Raw genomic sequence first — 7,069 nt, 5'->3', positions numbered from 1 at the left:
GAGTAGCAACGGAAGCATCTCTGGACATAAACTCTCTTTCATCTAGAGTAATAGGAGTGGCATCAGCATCTGGATTTTTTTGTTGATTTGGAGATTCTGGACAAATAATTGGAACATATGCATCCACCGTAGGAATCGTAAAAGATACTACCGGTGGTCTGTAAACACTTCTTCATCTTCATCTTCAATCACATTCTGTGAACCAGAAGTAGAACCAGAGAAACTATTTGAAAACACATTGAAAGATTTTAATAAAGATGTGCAGTCAAACAACCAATCAAGACCTACTGTAGCATCCGTCTTTTCTCATCCAACCAACGCACATCGAAGGATTCTACGATTTGCTTTGTCTCCTTATTGTAGACCCTATATGCGGTGCGAGCAACATACCCTACAAAGTAACAGTCACCAGCTTTGGCATTGAATTTTGGGTTGGATTCGAGGTGAAGAAGGGTGCAAGGGCAGCCAAAAATGCGGAAGCAACTGATAGATGGCTTGTGACCGTAGAAAATTTCGTATGGATTCTTCATTTGGGCTTTGTTGATCAAAACACGATTTTGAACATAACAAGCTGTGTTGATCACCTCAGCCCAAAAGAAAACTGGTAGCTTGGAATCACATAGCATCATCCTTGCAACGTCTTACAATGTTCGATTTCTCCGTTCAACAACACAATTTTGTTGGGGCGTGCAAACGGAACTATATTGACGCATGATCCCTTTTTCTGCGCAAAAATGATCAAGAATATCATTCTTAAATTTTGTCCCATTGTCAGTTCGAAGCACCGTCACCCCGCGATTGGTTTGGTTCTCAATCATCACAATGAACTTCTTAATCAGATCAGCAACCCCAAATTTGTTGGATAAGAAGAAGACCCATGTAAAACGTGAGAAGTTATCGATCACAACCAAACAGTACGAATTTCTGATGATGCTAATACCAGTTGTAAGTCCCGATTTCGATGATCCAAACCAGTGATCAAACAAATAGCAATGAATCTGAAATAAGAATGGAGTAGAGGAAAGATTATGCCAAGCATGCACACGTTAATATCACAAAAACGTCAGGTACACCTTGGATACACATACATACATCTGTCTCTGACAGACACCAACACAAGCTATTTATAGGACCACTAGCCGAACACCTGTGTACGACTGTACAAATGAACACGGCCGTACACAACTACAAAAATTACAGACACCAAAATAATGCCTAAACCCCTGCAAAGACTTATACAAGATGGATACCTAGCCCAAACCACTAAATTATGACCTATCACATACTTAGTTTAGGAGGAGGTTTATGGAGCCTAGCAGCCATAATTGATGTCTCGTGATTCCAACGAGTGGGCCCCTTGTTGAGGGTTGTAGACCTTCTTTTCAGGAGGTTGGGGGCTGGCGGAAGTACTATTTGTAAAGAATGTCTGTGCTACTGCCGTTATTGATTAACACTCAATGAATTTGCTTGTGGTGCACGTAGGCCATTATAACGAGTGGATCCTTGGGATTCTAACTCGATATGCATGGGTCTTTCAATGAGAAGCTAATATTTAGGATGTTCTTAGGGAGTACCACGATATGCCATCTGCCTCTTCGTGCTCGCTCTGCTCGAGAGGTCTCGCGATGGTAAGAATTTCCTCCTTAACTTGGCTCTTGCCCCCATCTTCTCGATCTCATGTATTCCTCTAGTTAGCATCAAACATGGATCTCAAGTCCTTGGAAATTGCAATAAGGCCGCCCGTTAGGCATTTATTTTCCATTTCCAATTCATCGGGACCGTGCACTCACCGATTTCGTTGGTTTTACTCTTGTGGTACTCATAGTATTTCGCTTTTTCTTTGTCCACCTTTGGAGGTGTTTTCTTAACTGCATGCACTTCATCCTAGTGACTCTGGGGCTCATCCTTATTGAAATGGTGGAATTTGCAATGTGGGTGCCTTGAACATCGGTTGTGCTTGTTGCAGCTTCTGTCATGGTGGTCTTGGTAATTAGAGTTGGCGTGTGAGTTTGCTTCCTCTTGCTAGATATACGCATTTGCGAAGACCTTCAGGTTGGCTTCCTTTTGTTCCTCGCCTTTGATTTGTCGGAGGTATTTTTCAATTCTGTATTAGAGTTCATCTGTCTCCAATACCCTGCATTTTTCTTGACAAAGTCCTAGAGATTAGACCTTGGACAAAGGCGTCGATTACAAGGAATTCTTCCTGAACAGAAACGTTGAGTGTCTTTAATGTGAATCTATCGTAGTATGATCATATAGACTCTCCTCTTTTTTGCTTGCATGCCATTATGGAGTTTGTATCTCCATTCCCTTTCCATAGTTGCATATTTAGGATAACGTATCTCAGTTGTTCGAAACTCACGATGCAGCCCGGTCGCAGTGCCTTGAACCATTTTTCAGTGTTACCGAATTACATATCAAGGAAATATGTACACATGAAACGGCCTTCCATCCTTAGTGACATCATCGTCCACCCATAGGTTTCGATGTGCTCGTTGGGTTCAATTGTTCCATCTACTTGGGTATATTTGTTATCATTTTCAAATGCGGGATCTCATATTGCAAGAGTTCTTGGCAAAAGGCAAAACTGGATCTAATCGCCAGCATATCCTTGCGAGGGTATTGAAAACCAACGCACATTGCAAATTGTTGGGCGTAATACGTGCTTCTGTATGTTTGATTGTACATTGCTTCTTGCGAGATGTAAGGTTGCTGCTGGCAGCTCCATTGCATGATTTGCTACTGATGTGAGCCTTGCTTTGACTGTTGGGGCATGATCGGAATTGACCCCTAGGGTTGTTGGATGAGAGTGATCAACTGAAGCGTCGATGGAAAGTGAGGGTTAGGATCTCCCACCAGCAGTGTTTGATGATTGGATTTATAAGGATGTTAGAAATAGGTGTTGAAAATCATAGGTTGTTGAGCGAAAAGGGGGATATCCGACATTCTTGATATTGGAGAGAATTGGTAGCTTGATATTGACTAGTGTGTGGGGCACAGGATAGTTCTTGGGAACCATGTGTTCGTACCTACATGTTTCCATTGAGTTTGCGGTTGAGAAACCGTCGGTTGCGACTGCTGAGTTAACAGTATGGACTACTAGGTCAGCACTGGCGACTGAGGTGTTGCGATCGCGGTTGCAACCGATTGCTCTGTTGTAGCAGGTAATGGTCACCATAGGGCAGTAACTGTTGTTGACGTGGTTCCCAATAATGGACCTATCGTCTGTTTCTCTGGTGGATAGTTAGGGGCTTGTCTATCTGAGGCAGATGGTTGTGTCCCATCAAGCAACGACATTGACCTGAGTGGGTTCATTCCACCCCCACCGGACGTCATAGGTGCCTTTCCCATCTGTTCCGTCATCTAGGATTTTTTAAGGTTGTGTAAAACTAAGTTCATGCCTAGATGGCACCAAATGTTGTGATATGTCTTCTAGCCTAACGTCGTTTTCGGATCGCGTTGTTTGGTTAAGCCTAAGAATCACATCAAAGAAACAGCTGACGTTAGTCGTCTCCCTGGGAGGGGGTCCCGGAACGAGACTCTGACGGTCTAGTCAGTAAGTGTATGGGAGAATTAAGGTTTTGTATTAGATGGAGAGAGAGCAATCCCTTCTTCTGGGGAGCATGTCCCTAACAACACCTTCTGTCTTATTTGGACTGTTAGAACATGGATGGCTCCTATTGGTGAGTCATGCACCACTGGCAGTTATCTGCTATTGGTGTAGAGCTATTAGGAAGCGGCATTCTGAGTGCTACACTTGTCATTCTGTGGAACAACGTGGTACTATTTTGGCCTGTTATGGGCCTTGGTGTAATGACATTGGGGCCTAAGCACGAGGTCGTGAGGGAGAGGGTCCAGACCTAGCACTTACGCATGATAACGATCATTAGCTAGGTTGTCCTATGGATATCCATCCCTTTCTCTTTTGCGTATTCCCAGAGGGATAAATTAACAAAAGCCAACACATGTACAACATTAGAACTACTTTCACATATATTAATCTCCATATGGGTTATCCTTTGGCCGTTGACCCTTAGTACATCATCTTTTCTCAAAAGATTCTATCTCAATCGATAAAAAAGATATAACACACATCAAAAAAGTATAAACACAAGAAAATGAAATTATCTTAAACACTCTTGATCGTCAAAGCATATTCTTCACTCCCATTGTTGTGATATATCCATAAGCTTAACGCCGTTTTGTAGTGGTTTTGAGTGAATTAAGCCTGAGAATAACAACAAAGAAAGAACCAACGTCAGTCGTCGTCTAAGAGGGGGTCCCAGAACGAGGCTCTGACAATCAAGTCAGTAATTGGATGAGTGAATTATGGTTTAGCTTGAGATAGAGAAAAAGGAGATCCCTTCTTCAGAAGAAAAAGGATCTCCTTTATACACGTCATCGAGGAAGTATGTCCCCAACAATACCTTTTATCTTTTATGGCCCACTAAGACATGGAGGAGTCCTATTGGAGAACGGTGCACCACTAGTGGTTACTGATATTAGTGTTGTTGTAACCTAAAAGTGAACATATAGAAATCCTATCTACTCATTCTGAAGTGTGCATGTTCCGAAGCGAAGACTGAAGGCATTCCGGAATGACTCTCATGTCTGGAATGGATGTTGATCCGGAACAACTTTATTTTATCTTACTGCATTTATTGTATTTTTCTTTGTATTGATGTAACATTTCATAGGACTTAGTCTTTTGTTGTATTTGGACAATCAGAATGTCATAATTATTTATTTTGTTTAGTCCTATTTAAACACTCTAGTTAATTCACTGTAACCTTCACTCCTATTTAAAGGAGCATTCAATACAAGTCAACCACAGATCTTTCACTCAACTTTTGGCTCTTTACTAACTAACTTCAAACTTCTTTAAAACATTCTTCTTGTTCTTCATTTATTAACTTTACCTTGATCATTTACTCTTATTCTTCATTTAATGACTTGATCATTTGTTGAATATATTATCTAAGACTTCATTGGTCTCTCCAAGCTTGTCTTGCACATTTATTAGTAAGCAGACATTGATCTTAAGCATTCACTCAAGGTTTGAGTTTTCAAACCTTGTCCCTGCACATTGATCTTGTTCTCATAGTTGGTATCAGAGATTGAGTGGTTGTCCTTTGAATCCATAAGATCAAATTATAGTTGGTTTGAGATTCCCTTGGTATCTCAACCATTTATGTGTTAAGGATAAAAGTTCTTCCATACACCATTTTAGCTTAAGATATCTTAACTTCAATGGCTACTTCTAATCCTTAGCAAATGATTTCGATTCAACTCGCAAATAGTGTGGGTGGCCCTACACGAGCCCCATTACTAGTTGTGGAAGAATATGATCATTGGAAAGTTTGAATGGAAAGGTTTTTACTGGCCAAGGATAAAGGTGAAGAAATCTGGAGATCCGTCACAAAAGGTCCACATGTTCCTGTAACAACAGTTGTAAGAGATGCAGCTGCTCAGCTCATGCGTGAAGATGAAACTCACCCAACTCCTCTAACTGCAGATGATATCGAGAAGCTTCGTGCTGATCAAGTTGCTTTCTCTGAAATAGTGTTTGGTGTTCCTCCTTCACTCTTTGAGCATATCAAGCTCTGCAAATCTGCCAAATAGATTTGGGATACTCTTCTGGTAGTGATTGAAGGTTCGGAAAATATGAAAGTCAAGTGCCTCACCTCAGTTGTCAATGACTTTGACACCTTCACCACCACTCCTAGTGATTCACTAGTCTCCGCCTCCAACCGTTACCGTATTGTGGTGAACAAAATGACTGCTCATGGGATTGTCCGAAAACCCTTGGAGTACAATATCAAATTCATAAACAGTCTTGACAAAGGATGGGGAAATGTAAAATCTTGTCTTCAAAGCAATGATTCCTTGAAAAAGTTGAAGCTTTATCAACTTTTCGCTGAAGTTCAAGGACATGAGTCAAATTTTGCTCAAACCATAAGGGAACTCTCTGAAGGTCCACTTGCCCTTGTCAGTTCTTTTGAATCAACCATTCCGAACTCATCCACCTCTGATCCCTTCAAACCCATTGTTCCATCAGTTCAAACATCCGCACCTACCTTACAACTGATGGGTTTTAAGCATTCTAACACTCCTATGGTGTACATGCAACCCTAGAAACCTTGGATCTATGTTTTCTCTAATACACATGCAAATTTGATTTTTCCAAGGTTTACATCCTAACTAGCATGGCATGGGGAACATGTAACATAAAACTAGTAGAAGTATATACCTTTGTTGTTGCTTGGATTCCTTGAAGACTTTGTGAGCCTAGCACCCAAAATGTTGTGCCTCAAATGCTTCACACAACACTACAAGACTTGGAATAACTTGATAGAATACACTTTCACTCAAAATTGGTTATGCCCTCTTAGAATTCACTAGTAGTACGATTTTGCTAGCTATAGGTCTCCTTTTTATAGTGTTGTCACAATTAGGGTTTACACATGAATGCCCTTAATTGTCATGACACTTCATTTCTAATGATCCATGGGTTTGTAACTCCCGTGAACTATTCATGGAGCTCCAAATGGTTATAACCCAACTTCATAAACCATGGAGCATAAATCCACCATAAAAGATTAGATGATTGTCATAATCAACCCTATATATTTAATTAGTCTTATTTTGATCACCAAATTAATTTTGAATTAATACTTGATCAGAACTAATTAAATAATAATATTATTAATATATTAGAACTAATAATATATTAATAATCATAAGTGTCCTTTCTCTCATTTAGTCTATCGAAGTATTGCAATGCCATGCAACCCAAATGGACCATGTCGGGTCGGGTCAAGTACATACCAAATACAGTTATGGACTTAGACATTATATCCAACAACAATAACAACAAACCTATCCCGTTGATGATTTCGAAGCCATGGACTCTAAACTCCGTTTCCAACAGGATTTGCTCTACTCTCAACGAAGTACAAACGCCCTTTCAATTCCTCTTACAAACCATACCAAAACCGATTCCATGCTCCTCACCAGAACAATCCTCAACCATACTCAACTGTGGAACCTAAACCCTCTTTAGAAAATA

The sequence above is a fragment of the Lactuca serriola genome, chromosome 3 (genome assembly GCF_051521515.1).
Source record: "Lactuca serriola cultivar US96UC23 chromosome 3, Lser_US96UC23_V15, whole genome shotgun sequence".
NCBI lineage: Eukaryota > Viridiplantae > Streptophyta > Magnoliopsida > Asterales > Asteraceae > Lactuca > Lactuca serriola.
Note: the sequence above shows the minus strand (reverse complement) of the source record.